This window comes from Oncorhynchus masou, chromosome 9, assembly GCF_036934945.1.
Source record: "Oncorhynchus masou masou isolate Uvic2021 chromosome 9, UVic_Omas_1.1, whole genome shotgun sequence".
In the NCBI taxonomy this organism is placed as follows: domain Eukaryota; kingdom Metazoa; phylum Chordata; class Actinopteri; order Salmoniformes; family Salmonidae; genus Oncorhynchus; species Oncorhynchus masou.
The window spans coordinates 28276461-28292262 of record NC_088220.1 but is presented as its reverse complement, the minus strand read 5'-3'; positions in this window follow the sequence as shown (position 1 = coordinate 28292262).

The following is a 15802-nucleotide window of genomic DNA, read 5'->3' as shown; positions in this document are numbered from 1 at the left end:
AGGTAAACAGGAACGTCGTTCAATTAGGCCAACAGTGACCAATGCGATATTGTTTCAAATCGTAAATTACGTAAATTCAGCGCAGAGAATATGTCAACAATACAGTTATCGTGATATGTCCAGGTCTGTTTATTCTGATGGCAAAACGAGTGGCGTTAGCTAGCGGATATTTGCTATTTCACTTTGTGGCCTAAAATGTTCTGTAAGCCTAGTCGTGAGGAAGAGGCAGATACATTTTCACTTTAAATATGATGGAGCTGGCTAGTTACTGGTGAAATGGCACGTCAGATTTGATTTACATACATGCTCACGTAAATGTGGTTTTATCCTGCTATTCACCACATGACAGTGTAGATTTACAGCGAGAGACAGGCCATGGCTCATGACCATATGTGACCATTTCCTTGACCCCTCTCTGATGGCCAGAGGGGTCTTGATGCTTGAGTCTGTGTTTATCACAGGAGGTTGGTGGCACCATCATTGGGAAGGAGGGGCTCATGGTAATGGCTGGAGCGGAAACAGTTGAATGGTATCAAATTCGGACATATCTTTTGAAATATGAATTGTTACTTTCAAACCTCATTGTCCACAGCCTTATAAGTGGGCCAAACATTAGTATCAGAGCAGGATAGTGGATCAGATAGTGGTGCTCTGGTTTCAGTTTGTGAAAGGAAACAGATTGTTTCTTGTCTGTATACTCAGGAATCAGAACATTGAGCAAAGTAACTTGAGCCACAGAAATGGAGGGGGCACAGATTCATTCCACAAGTTCTTTAAGTAGGATTGTTAGTTGCCATACCCACTCTTCTATATCAGCAATCTTTTTGCCTATTATAACAGGGAGGAGCATCAAAAGAGACCCGTTTTCTGTTGCCTGAACACCTAGTTGAATTCCCTTTTCACCAACTTCTGAGGGTGTGGAATTGGCATGAGATCCTTGGTAGCTAAACTGCCTGATGCTGCGGTTAAGCTCTGAGTGTGTAAAGAATGTATTTACTTTAACAAAGTACATGATATAAATGGCTAGGTCATATGCCACTATCCTCTCAAACAAATCATGACCAATGCATGGTGGGAGGCCTGGCTGACAGACCTGAAAGTGCTTGAGGGAATTAAATACAGAGTCCAATTTTAACCGCCTGGATATGGTCTCATTACCATCTTGTAGTGCTTTCACTGGCTCGTTGTAATATCGTACTGTTTTGGCAGCAGCAGGTTCATCAAAATCAAACTGCTAACCTCTAATTGCAAGGCAGTATCGACAGCAGTAGTTGGAGGTACTAAAATGTTCAATTAATTCTCCTGTGTTGGGAGACCCCAAATGATCACCAGTAATGCAAAAGCCTGCTGCCTTCACAGCATGTCCAGATATCTCCAACCCATTTGTTTCTAAATCTCTGAGATCTGACAGCATTGTAGAAAAAAAGCTCACCATGGCCAAAATATTTAACGTCTCTCTCATTACACAATAACATGAGCTGTAAATGATCAATACTGGAGCGATAACATGGATCAAAGTTTGCCAGTGTAAAGTATACCCCCACAATCTTAGGTTTCTTACTTGCTGATCCAAGTGGGTTAACAACATTAAAAGCATTTTGATACAATACAAGCTTTAGTTACATCCGAGTCCATAAATACGGCATTAGACTTGAACACAGAACCATCACAAACATAATTTAACACGTGCAGAAGTGCACGTAGCGTCCTTTACTGGCTTTCCTGCCAAACAACAGCTTTTCGGATGTACATAGGAAAAGTTCCTCTGGAAATACTGCCTTCTCATGTATTCTGGTGATTAAGTAGAGCTACAGGATGCATGCAGATCTGTGTCCGCCAAGGTCTTTACAACACCTTCAATGTCTGACTCTGTCAAGTTAGTATTAGACTGAAGGGCAGCCAGGAGTTGATGTTGAGTTTGCTGATGACAAAGTCCATTAAGACTATTACACTAAATCAAAAATAATTTGTATCATAGAGGAAATTAGATACTTGGCCTGTAACTTAATGTAAAACATGCAGATGCTTTATATACAGACTTTTCATAACAGCTGGGTTCAGTATATCCTCTGGCACTTCATCAATAAGATCTACACCGAACAGACTTTCAGCATCATCATGAGAACTCACTGAATAGTTGGACACATGCGCAGCTGTAGCATACCTATGATGCCTTGAAATGTGGGAGATAACAGAGGATTTTAATGTAAAGGCTTTGCCAGTCTCTGAATGGGCATTTGACCATTTCTCTTTTTGAAACATGTGACCTTTAATGAGCAAGATCCTTCAGATCAAGGCATTGTTTCTGACAATGCTGATTTTCACATGTAAACGGCCCTTGCATCGTGTCACATTGTGATACAGCAGACTATGATGATGACGTATATGACTTTAAAAAGCAATATATTATGTAAACTGAGATTTGCAACTAACCATGCAGCATACATATTGTCCATTTGCTTAATGTAGTGTAATGACTAATGATCCACATAACCTCAACGTTTTAACAGTGAGGCCACAGGAACGACATGCCAATTCTTTGGAAAGACCTTACATCTTCCCAATTTCTCTATATTTAACTTACTTGTAACAAAGAAAAAAAGTAGCTTGTAGATTTTAATCTAAGTTCCAATTAACTACTGAAGTGCATCTTTCTGATTTGCTTGATTACAATGACAATGCACTTAAGGGGGACAACAGCGATTATTTATTTGTACTTCCATGCTAAACTACTCAGTTTGCGAAACTAAACTATCTATGAATATTCCTTCAGTTTGAGGATTGCGGGTTATTTCCTCAATTCCAATTCATGCAACTGTTGAAGGAAAGAGAAAAACATGTCATCAGGTGGGATTGGTTTACAGCAAACTAACGTAACCTAGCAATTAGCGCGCAAACAAGGTTATGAAATGCAGCTATCGATCTAGCTAAATGTCAACGCTTCAAAATGCAGAACTAATAAAACGTTAAATGTCAACATATGATATGTTACAAAAAAACGTGTGCTTATCTTAACTATCTTGCTAACGACGTGTGAGCAGCCAACCAGAAAAATACACGATATTAGTTAGCATATACAACACAAAGCTTAGTGGTAATGCTCCCCTTGGTATGCTAGATATCCGCTCTCCTATCACTGCGTGTGCCAAGCTGCTGCCGTTTGAATGACGCCTCCGACGTGTTCCTGACTCCTTGTCAAATGGTTTCTAGCCGAAACGACTCCATTCAATGTGAAATATTCACAGACTTTTAAATAGTTCCGAAGAGTGATGTAGAGGATGGTGACTTTGAAATAGAGGAGGAAGTGTCTGATATGGAAGAGAATGTTGGATCATAATGAATCCTACTCTGGTGAGGACGAAATTGCTTAAGTGCTGATATTAATGTAAAAAAAAAAGAAGACAATATAGCATGGTCTTCTACCTGAGAGTCGAGGTAGAATGCAGTCTACCCACATTACATAAAAACATGTAAGCACATTCACACACTGGTAAAAGTAGGCAACCTTAAATACTTAACGTAAATAGTTTAAATAAGAGTTCTAGAAATGACGCGAACGGGATTCGAACTAACGCAGACTTAGACCACCCGCGACGTAGATTTACCTTTTTAATTTTTAGTAACATCTGACCATTATTCTCAAATAAAGAGAATGACATGTAACATTTAAAGTATATTAATGTAAGATTACTTTATTTTACAGACAATATCGTTAAAATCACAGACAATGTAATTCTCTTTACATTTTCCTTCAATGCTTCATGCTGTTCATTAACATTGAAAAACTTTTCTATTAATAAATACTAAAATAACTGGCTTAATAATTTAAATAACAGTCTGAATATGCATTCACTGTCATTGAGGTATTGTAAATACTCATCATTTTACAGTTAATAGTTGTAATTTAGTGATCAATATCAGTACAATCACACACGAAAGCATTCTTTGTACATTCCCTTGCATCGTTTTATACTGTTTATAAACATCAGAAATAGTTTTTTGTACTGTAATTATCTGCATTTAGAATGTAAAACTAAAGTAAATATCCATAAAGCAATGGTAAGAATAGTTGTTAATTTATAATGTATATTATTGTATTTCTACAGTTTATTGTTGTGAAAAAGGGATGTAAGGCTGTAAAAATACAGGAAGTGTAATGTATTTCGCATTTACTGACATTTTTATTATTCTACACAATGAAAGTTAAATATAAATTTATCCCTGCAATTATATATATATTTTTACACAGTGTGGTTAACCACTCCTCTCCACTGTATTGCTGGTTAACCACTCCTCTCCACTGTATTGTTGGTTAACCACTCCTCTCCACTGTATTGCTGGTTAACCACTCCTCTCCACTATATTGCTGGTTAACCACTCCTCTCCACTGTATTGCTGGTTAACCACTCCTCTCCACTGTATTGCTGGTTAACCACTCCTCTCCACTGTATTGTTGGTTAACCACTCCTCTCCACTGTATTGCTGGTTAACCACTCCTCTCCACTGTATTGCTGGTTAACCACTCCTCTCCACTGTATTGTTGGTTAACCACTCCTCTCCACTGTATTGCTGGTTAACCACTCCTCTCCACTGTATTGCTGGTTAACCACTCCTCTTCACTGTATTGCTGGTTAACCACTCCTCTACACTGTATTGCTGGTTAACCACTCCTCTTCACTGTATTGCTGGTTAACCACTCCTCTACACTGTATTGCTGGTTAACCACTCCTCTCCACTGTATTGCTGGTTAACCACTCCTCTTCACTGTATTGCTGGTTAACCACTCCTCTACACTGTATTGCTGGTTAACCACTCCTCTTCACTGTATTGCTGGTTAACCACTCCTCTACACTGCTGGTTAACCACTCCTCTACACTGTACTCCTCTACACTGTATTGCTGGTTATTGCTGGTTAACCACTGTATTCCTGGTTCTACACTGTATTGCTGGTTAACCACTCCTCTCCACTGTATTGCTGGTTAACCACTCCTCTTCACTGTATTGCTGGTTAACCACTCCTCTTCACTGTATTGCTGGTTAACCACTCCTCTTCACTGTATTGCTGGTTAACCACTCCTCTACACTGTATTGCTGGTTAACCACTCCTCTACACTGTATTGCTGGTTAACCACTCCTCTCCACTGTATTGCTGGTTAACCACTCCTCTCCACTGTATTGCTGGTTAACCACTCCTCTACACTGTATTGCTGGTTAACCACTCCTCTACACTGTATTGCTGGTTAACCACTCTCTTCACTGTATTGCTGGTTAACCACTCCTCCACTCCACTGTATTGCTGGTTAACCACTCCTCTTCACTGTATTGCTGGTTAACCACTCCTCTTCACTGTATTGCTGGTTAACCACTCCTCTCCACTGTATTGCTGGTTAACCACTCCTCTTCACTGTATTGCTGGTTAACCACTCCTCTCCACTGTATTGCTGGTTAACCACTCCTCTACACTGTATTGCTGGTTAACCACTCCTCTCTTCACTGTATTGCTGGTTAACCACTCCTCTACACTGTATTGCTGGTTAACCACTCCTCTACACTGTATTGCTGGTTAACCTCTCACTGTATTGCTGGTTAACCACTCCTCTCCACTGTATTGCTGGTTAACCCTCTTCACTGTATTGCTGGTTAACCACTCCTCTCCACTGTATTGCTGGTTAACCACTCCTCTTCACTGTATTGCTGGTTAACCACTCCTCTCCACTATATTGCTGGTTAACCACTCCTCTACACTGTATTGCTGGTTAACCACTCCTCTACACTGTATTGCTGGTTAACCACTCCTCTACACTGTATTGCTGGGTAACAACTCCTCCACACTGTATTGCTGGTTAACCACTCCTCTACACTGTATTGCTGGTTAACCACTCCTCTTCACTGTATTGCTGGTTAACCACTCCTCTTCACTGTATTGCTGGTTAACCACTCCTACACTGTATTGCTGGTAACCACTCCTCTACACTGTATTGCTGGTTAACCACTCCTCTACACTGTATTGCTGGTTAACCACTCCTCTACACTGTATTGCTGGTAAACCACTCCTCTTCACTGTATTGCTGGTTAACCACTCCTCTTCACTGTATTGCTTGTTAACCACTCCTCTACACTGTATTGCTGGGTAACAACTCCTCTTACACTGTATTGCTGGTTAACCACTCCTCTACACTGTATTGCTGGTTAACCACTCCTCTCCACACTGTATTGCTGGTTAACCACTCCTCTCTTCACACTGTATTGCTGGTTAACCACTCCTCTCCACTGTATTGCTGGTTAACCAACCACTGTATTGCTGGTTAACCACTCCTCTCCTCTGGTTTCACTGTATTGCTGGTTAACCACTCCTCTGGTTAACCACACTGTATTGCTGGTTAACCACTCCTCTGTATTGCTGGTTACACTGTATTGCTGGTTAACCACTCACTGTATTCTGGTTAACCACACTGTATTGCTGGTTAACCACTCCTCTTCACTACCTCTCTGGTTAACACTGTATTGCTGGTTAACCACTCCTCACTCCTCTACACTGTATTGCTGGTTAACCACTCCTCTCACTCTGTATTGCTGGTTAACCACTGGTTAACCACTCCTCTTCACTGTATTGCTGGTTAACCACTCCTTACACTGTATTGCTGGTTAACCACTCCTCTACACTGTATTGCTGGTTAACCACTCCTCTACACTGTATTGCTGGTTAACCACTCCTCTCCACTGTATTGCTGGTTAACCACTCCTCTCCACACTGTATTGCTGGTTAACCACTCCTCTACACTGTATTGCTGGTTAACCACTCCTTTCACTGTATTGCTGGTTAACCCTCTACACTGTATTGCTGGTTAACCACTCCTCTACACTGTATTGCTGGTTAACCACTCTACACTGTATTGCTGGTTAACCACTCCTCTACACTGTATTGCTGGTTAACCATTGCTGGTTAACCACTCCTCTTCACTGTATTGCTGGTTAACCACTCTCTTCACTGTATTGCTGGTTAACCATTGCTGGTTCCTCTCTCCACTGTATTGCTGGTTAACCACTCCTCTCCACTGTATTGCTGGTTAACCACTCCTCTCCACTATATTGCTGGTTAACCACTCCTCTTCACTGTATTGCTGGTTAACCACTCCTCTCCACTATATTGCTGGTTAACCACTCCTCTTCACTGTATTGCTGGTTAACCACTCCTCTCCACTGTATTGCTGGTTAACCACTCCTCTCTTCACTGTATTGCTGGTTAACCACTCCTCTCCACTGTATATTGCTGGTTAAACTCCTCTCCACTGTATTGCTGGTTAACCTCTCCACTGTATTTAACCACTCCTCTCCACTGTATTGCTGGTTAACCACTCCTCTACACTGTATTGCTGGTTAACCACTCACTCTAACCACTCCTCTCCACTGTATTGCTGGTTAACCACTCCTCTCCACTGTATTGCTGGTTAACCACTCCTCTTCACTGTATTGCTGGTTAACCACTCCTCTTCACTGTATTGCTGGTTAACCACTCCTCTACACTGTATTGCTGGTTAACCACTCATCTAACCACTCCTCTCCACTGTATTGCTGGTTAACCACTCCTCTACACTGTATTGCTGGTTAACCACTCCTCTTCACTGTATTGCTGGTTAACCACTCCTCTACACTGTATTGCTGGTTAACCACTCCACTGTATTGCTGGTTAACCACTCCTCTCACACTGTATTGCTGGTTAACCACTCCTCTTCACTGTATTGCTGGTTAACCACTCCTCTCCACTGTATTGCTGGTTAACCACTCCTCTACACTGTATTGCTGTATTGCTGGTTAACCACTTCACTCTCCACTGTATTGCTGGTTAACCACTCCTCTCCACTGTATTGCTGGTTAACCACTCCTCTACACTGTATTGCTGGTTAACCACTCCTCTACACTGTATTGCTGGTTAACCACTCCTCTTCACTGTATTGCTGGTTAACCACTCCTCTCACTGTACTGGTATTGCTGGTTAACCACTCCTCTCCACTGTATTGCTGGTTAACCACTCCTCTCCACACTGGTATTGCTGGTTAACCACTCCTCTACACTGTATTGCTGGTTAACCACTCCTCTCCACTATATTGCTGGTACACTGTTGCTGGTTAACCACTCCTCTCCACACTGTATTGCTGGTTAACCACTCCTCTTACACTGTATTGCTGGTTAACCACTCCTCTACACTGTATTGCTGGTTAACCACTCCTCTCCACTGTATTGCTGGTTAACCACTCCTCTACACTGTATTGCTGGTTAACACACTCCTCCTCTTCACTGTATTGCTGGTTAACCACTCCTCTACACTGTATTGCTGGGTTAACCACTCCTCTTCACTGTATTGCTTAACCACTCCTCTTCACTGTATTGCTGGTTAACCACTCCTCTACACTGTATTGCTGGTTAACCACTCCTCTACACTGTATTGCTGGTTAACCACTCCTCTACACTGTATTGCTGGTTAACCACTCCTCTACACTGTATTGCTGGTTAACCACTCCTCTACACTGTATTGCTGGTTAACCACTCCTCTACACTGTATTGCTGGTTAAACACTTCTCTACACTGTTTTGCTGGTTAACCACTCCTCTACACTGTATTGCTGGTTAACCACTCCTCTTCACTGTATTGCTGGTTAACCACTCCTCTACACTGTATTGCTGGTTAACCACTCCTCTACACTGTATTGCTGGTTAACCACTCCTCTTCACTGTATTGCTGGTTAACCACTCCTCTTCACTGTATTGCTGGTTAACCACTATATTGCTGGTTAACCACTCCTCTACACTGTATTGCTGGTTAACCACTCCTCTTCACTGTATTGCTGGTTAACCACTCCTCTACACTGTATTGCTGGTTAACCACTCCTCTCCACTCCTCTCACTGTATTGATGGTTAACTGTATATTGCTGGTTAACCACTCCTCTGGTTAACCACTACACTGTATTGCTGGTTAACCACTCCTCTACACTGTATTGCTGGTTAACCACTCCTCTTCACACTGGTTAACCACTCCTCTACACTGTATTGCTGGTTAACCACTCCTCCTGCTCCACTATATTGCTGGTTAACCACTGTATTGCTGGTTAACCACTCCTATACACTGTATTGCTGGTTAACCACTCCTCTCACATTGCTGGTTATTCCACTGTATTGCTGGTTAACCACTCCTCTCCACTATATTGCTGGTTAACCACTCCTCTCCACTGTATTGCTGGTTAACCACTCCTCTCCACTATATTGCTGGTTAACCACTCCTCTCCACTGTATTGCTGGTTAACCACTCCTCTACACTGTATTGATGGTTAACCACTCCTCTACACTGTATTGCTGGTTAACCACTCCTCTACACTGTAGTGCTGGTTAACCACTCCTCTCCATTATATTGCTGGTTAACCACTCCTCTCCACTGTATTGCTGGTTAACCACTCCTCTCCACTGTATTGCTGGTTAACCACTCCTCTACACTGTATTGCTGGTTAACCACTCCTCTTCACTGTATTGCTGGTTAACCACTCCTCTCCACTGTATTGCTGGTTAACCACTGCTCTCCACTGTATTGCTGGTTAACCACTCCTCTACACTGTATTGCTGGTTAACCACTCCTCTTCACTGTATTGCTGGTTAACCACTCACTGTATTGCTGGTTAACCACTCCTCTCCACTATATTGCTGGTTAACCACTCCTCTCCACTATATTGCTGGTTAACCACTCCTCTTCACTGTATTGCTGGTTAACCACTCCTCTTCACTGTATTGCTGGTTAACCACTCCTCTCCACTATATTGCTGGTTAACCACTCCTCTCCACTATATTGCTGGTTAACCACTCCTCTCCACTATATTGCTGGTTAACCACTCCTCTCCACTATATTGCTGGTTAACCACTCCTCTCCACTATATTGCTGGTTAACCACTCCTCTCCACTGTATTGCTGATTAACCACTCCTCTCCACTGTCACAGTGTAACACCCACCAGGGTTATAAGGGCACAAGGCGAGACCCAAACACAGACACAGGAGGCAGATGGTAGCGCTCCAATATGTATTATAACAAAGGGAGCAGGCAAAGTCAGGTCGGGGACAGAGTTCATAAACCAGGTCAGAGTCCAAACAGTACCAGAAGTTAGGCAGTCTCGAGGCAGGCCAGGCAGGAGTCAGAAACCAGATCTAAGTCCAAAACAGTACAAGGGGATAGGCAGGCTGGTAGTCAGAATAGGCAGTGGTCAGGCAGGCGGGTTCAGAGTCAGGACAGGCAAGGGTTGAAACCAGGAGGACTAGAAACAAAAGGAGACTGGGAAAAATAGGAGCAAGGAAAACCACTGGTCAACTTGGCAAACAAGACGAACTGGCACAGAAAGACAGGAAACACAGGGATATATACACCGGGGATAATAAGTGACACCTGGAGGGGGTGGAGACAATCCCAAGGACAGGTAAACCAGATCAGGTTGTCACAAAGGTAGTGATATTGTACTTTACCCAGGCGGATAATGCTTTATGTTGGTCACTTACTCTGCTTATGAAACACCCAATTATTAACGCAGTAAAGAACCATGTCTATTGGAGGAACAGAGCGTTAACGCCTATTTTTATCTCAACCTTCCTTTCACAGACAGGACAGGACAGGACAGGACAGAGCTGTTCCTTGTTTTTAGTCTTGGAGATGCCACCAAAAATCCCTCTTATAGTGTGTGTGCATGTGTGCGTGCATGTGTGCGTGCATGTGTGCGTGCATGTGTGCGTGCATGTGTGCGACTGTGCATGTGTGTGCGTAAGGGGTGCGATTGAGGGTGTGTGTGTATGTCTGTGCTGGTGTTTCAGCCACCAGTGTGATTTAGCAGCTGCAGACAGGCTTACGAGTAAGAGTATTAACCTGATTCTGATGGATCTAATAGCTCTTAATGCTTAATTACTGTAGCAACAGTAAAATGCTAGCCAATCTGCTCGCCACTGACTGCCGAGGACAGGGTTTTTGTTTCAGCCTGAATTAAAACACCACATCTGGTCCCTGCCTCGAAGACAGCTAATTGTACTGTGAGGGCTCCAGCTGTTAGCATCTCTGTGTGTTGTAGTTACGGTTCTACATGTGAGACAAGCAAACAAGCAAATGAAACAGCAGGAACCTGTAACCTGTTTCCCGATGCTCTGGGGTAGAGCATCAGTGGTATGAAATCGTGATCTTGTCATGTATTAGGCCTATTATAATCTTTGTGCCGCAATATTGATCTGCAATTTCATACGCTAAGATAAGATGAGTGGTCCAGGGTTTAAAATCATTTAAGAGACAATGCAAACATCTAATTCATGGAGGATATTTTCAGCAAGCTGAATTGGATTAGCCTGAACTGTGAAAAAGTGTGCTTTTGTACAATGACATAGTATGAGCTTTTTGTATTTTCAATGTATTTACTATATGCACTTGATTTGTGTAAATAGCAGTTGTTGCTCGTTATCAAACCAAGAGAATGGCTCTGTAAGGTCATAGTTCACGTGCTTATGTGATTGACAAAAAAACAGTGTTGTGGTTATAAAGAGTCTGAGAGACTGATTAATTTGATGACCTGGTTCATATTCTCCTGCTGCTGTGTTTGTGCACATTGTTTTCTACTTGTAGTTTAAATCCATTTGAGCATGTGTTTGTGCGTGCGTGTTTGGGTGGACAGAGATGGCTGTGAGATGACGTCATTCCCACAGACAGTTGAGGTCATGCATGAGGGACAGATCACTGCTTTCGCTTATTTGTTGTTGAATAAATGTGATGTTACAACAAAATGTCATGATAGTAATTTCTCTGTGTTTGGATGTTCTGCTTGTAAATTCTACAGTGTAAATAAAAGCTTTAAAAGGAGCTGGGTTTGAGTCGGTGTTAACTGCTGCGATGTGAATGGCTTGAGAAGGTTGGCGCTTAGAAGTGAGGGAGTTATATTATGCTGGCCCAAGTTGAACCAGGGAATGGCCCATCACGTCAATGGTGCGAACACGAGGAGTGAAGAGCGCCATTCTCAAATCAAACCATAATCTGCGCCGCTCTGTCATGTTGTCAACAAGGCAGCATGGTGCATCGTCCAGAAACATACAACATCTATTTTCCATAAAATACGTTTTACTTTTCAAACTAGTTTTCATTAAGAAGGCAGAAAAAGTGTTTTTATCTCCATAAATCCCTTTTATTAATGTATCCTTTATTTTACGAGGCAAGTCAGTTAAGAACGAATTTGTATTTACAATGATGGCTAAGGAAGAGTGAATTAACTGTCTTGTTCAGGGAACTAGCAACCTTTCTGGCTCAACGTTCTAACCACTTGGCTACCTGCCGCTCCTTTAGCATGTGAAAACAGAATCCTACTCATCACTCCACGTGCTTGATTACATCACAATGCAACAACTTTCACCCGGTTTAAACTCCTCCCACCTGGTTAACCTGGGCCAGATAAACAAACCCCCTCTGTATGTCACAGTGTTCCTTCTCCTTCCTTCTGTCCCAGATCGGATACTCCCAGGTTGCCTGTACTTGTTGTATATGACTACACTGCTGCTGTGTTGCTGTGAGCCACTGACAGACTAACACCCTAACAACACACAACCGCAGGAGAACTCATAAGCTCAGTGCAGAATGTTTCCCGGTGTTGCCTTGTCTCTTTTTAAGAGACAAGTTTCTTCCCCTTCTACTGCACCAAACTAAATGGTAATCCTTCCGAATGTGAGACCCCAGAAACAACATTGAACAATATTCACCGTTCCTGTCCCTCACTGCGACATCCATCACAATAGGCCCATTGTGCCGCCATCCGCCGTTCCTGTCCCTCGCTGCGACATCCATCACAATAGGCCCATGGTGCCGCCATGCCGTTCCTGTCCCTCGACATCCATCACAATAGGCCCATGGTGCCGCCATCCACCGTTCCTGTCCCTCGCTGCGACATCCATCACAATAGGCCCATGGTGCCGCCATCCACCGTTCCTGTCCCTCGCTGCGACATCCATCACAATAGGCCCATGGTGCCGCCATCCACCGTTCCTGTCCCTCGCTGCGACATCCATCACAATAGGCCCATGGTGCCGCCATCCACCGTTCCTGTCCCTCGCTGCGACATCCATCACAATAGGCCCATGGTGCCGCCATCCACCGTTCCTGTCCCTCGCTGCGACATCCATCACAATAGGCCCATGGTGCCGCCATCCACCGTTCCTGTCCCTCGCTGCGACATCCATCACAATAGGCCCATGGTGCCGCCATCCACCGTTCCTGTCCCTCGCTGCGACATCCATCACAATAGGCCCATGGTGCCGCCATCCACCGTTCCTGTCCCTCGCTGCGACATCCATCACAATAGGCCCATGGTGCCGCCATCCACCGTTCCTGTCCCATCCGCTGCCCATGGACATCCATCACAATAGGTCCATGGTGCCGCCATCCACCGTTCCTGTCCCTCGCTGCGACATCCATCACAATAGGTCCATGGTGCCGCCATCCACTTTGCCTCTGACTCTTAATGTTAGGGCGTATATGAGCCTTCACACAGAGCGGAGGGCTTGATGCTCAGGGCTGCGATCAAGTGACAGAGTGAAAGTGAAGGTGGGGTAGTGCAGGATAGAATTACATAGCCCAGAATGGTATGTTTTAGGGGTTTTACGGTAAGTGTGTGTGTGTGTGTGTGTGTGTGTGTGTGTGTGTGTGTGTGTGTGTGTGTGTGTGTGTGTGTGTGTGTGTGTGTGTGTGTGTGTGTGTGTGTGTGTGTGTGTGTGTGTGTGTGTGTGTTGTTCGGTTGAGAGAGAGGGGGATATTCTTGTCTGGTGTGAGGCTAGTGTTTGGTAGAAGATTAGGTTGAATGTGGTTTTGTTTTATACATGCATAGACACACCAAGACTATCATACATCTAGGCATGTACTGTGCTGAAATCTTCCAGTATATTTACAAGGACTTCTTTATCTTCCCTTGGCTAAACAATAGCAGTGAGGCAGGGCTACCACAAAACGTGTGGCTAGGCGACATTTGCCTCAGCACTTTTCAATCATGTGTACCACTTTTGATTTTTTTTTTTAATGTAGTGACGAAAATTGTTTAAAGATGAGCAAGGTGCTGTTTTTTAGACCGATGCCTCATGTCTTTCACAACTGAGTTCTGCTGCATGCTCTTTGCATGTCTTGACCAATCACATTCACGGAAATTTCAGGTGCCACGCACAACGCTCAAAGCTCAAGGCGCGCTCTCCACTTTCCTCCAGTATTTATTTAGTAAGCGTGATAACATGGGAATTAGACTATGTTCAATCTGATCAACTGTAGGCTACTAACATCAGCAGCTTCCTAGTCTAGCCTACTACGCGCCCTGTCCCTCCAGCCAGAGTTAAGGAAGTATTTATAGCCCATTTGTTTGTGAGAAAATGTGAATAGGATCAAGTTTGGTTTACATTCAAAATTGGACTGACTAGGCTACAATCAGAAATGCTTATCTGTAATGAATCAATAAACACAATAACTGCCAGGTAATGTTTCATTAGGCCTACAGTTGCATAGGGCAGGACAACACGATGCAAACCTGCATAAAACTTGCTCAGCCCTGTGAGTTTTATTGTCAAATCATGTTGCTTTCTCTGTGTCTTTGTATAGGAAACTCCCTTAGTCGTTCTTTAAAATAGAATTCATATGAAGAAGTACAAGGTTTCTGCAGTTTGACAGGGTTCTCATCCTCCCAAGGCCAGGAGATTTTACAGTAGTATTTTTTAAACCATGTGACCTGATTTAAAAAAGTCTGGTCCCATCATAGCCCATTTTACACGTTTTTACAACAGATGAACCACGTTCTACCAGAGATTTACCTAGTTAGGTTACCAGATAAGGAAAATATGGGCCCCAAATGTTTTTTCGCCACACCACTCTGGGACATATGTTGTCACCTCTGTGGAGAGAGGATTCCTTCTCCCTGTATCCAGATGACCGCAGAGCAGTATGCCTCTCATTGTGACAAATCCAAGGCGATAAGAGGGGGTATAGACCTAAGAAGGTGGGAAACGGGGAAAAAACATTACGTGAACCTTGTAACATAATTGAGAACAAATTAGGAAAGCGGGAGAAATAAAATTTCCCCGAGATTTCATTGTCTACAGCAGGCACTGCCCCCACCCCCCTGATCTCTTCCTCTTCCCCTCTCTCTCCCTGCGCCTGCTTTCTTTCAGAACCGCGGATAGCGACATGCCTCGCAGAGCTCCGTTGCCAGGGCAACGCGCTGCCTGCTTGCAGCGGCTCCTGGTGCGCTTTGAAGCAGCTGTAATTGTATATTCTGACAAGACCCTCAGCTCGGGATGCAGCATCCGGGTAACGCATACAGCATCTGCAAAGCATTCAGTGCAGTGATCTAGGCTAAATAAAGCACAGTTGAAAAGTAGGTAAATTAGTTATCTCACCGTTTCACAATACACATTGTGATGGCAGTAATCTTCGAGATGACCTGGTGGAGGGGGAGAGACATGGAGGCAGGATTGGAGAGAGATATGTAAACACGGGGGGGAATGAATTTGTGTTGCTCAGACTGTTATGGTCTTAACACAATTTACTGGTCGGCCATGCAACCAGTAACCATAGTATCTATCACGCATGTGTCGGGGAAGACATTCAATTGTCTCTACTAAATGAACCTAGCACTCTCAGCCATAGGATGTCGCTGTTTACTGTTGCAATAGCAGAACAGGATGGGTTGTTCAAATAACCCATTATAGACCTACACAAGACAAACCTAGGAAAGCTGAAGTGACAAAAATGTAGATATCTATAATTTTCATACT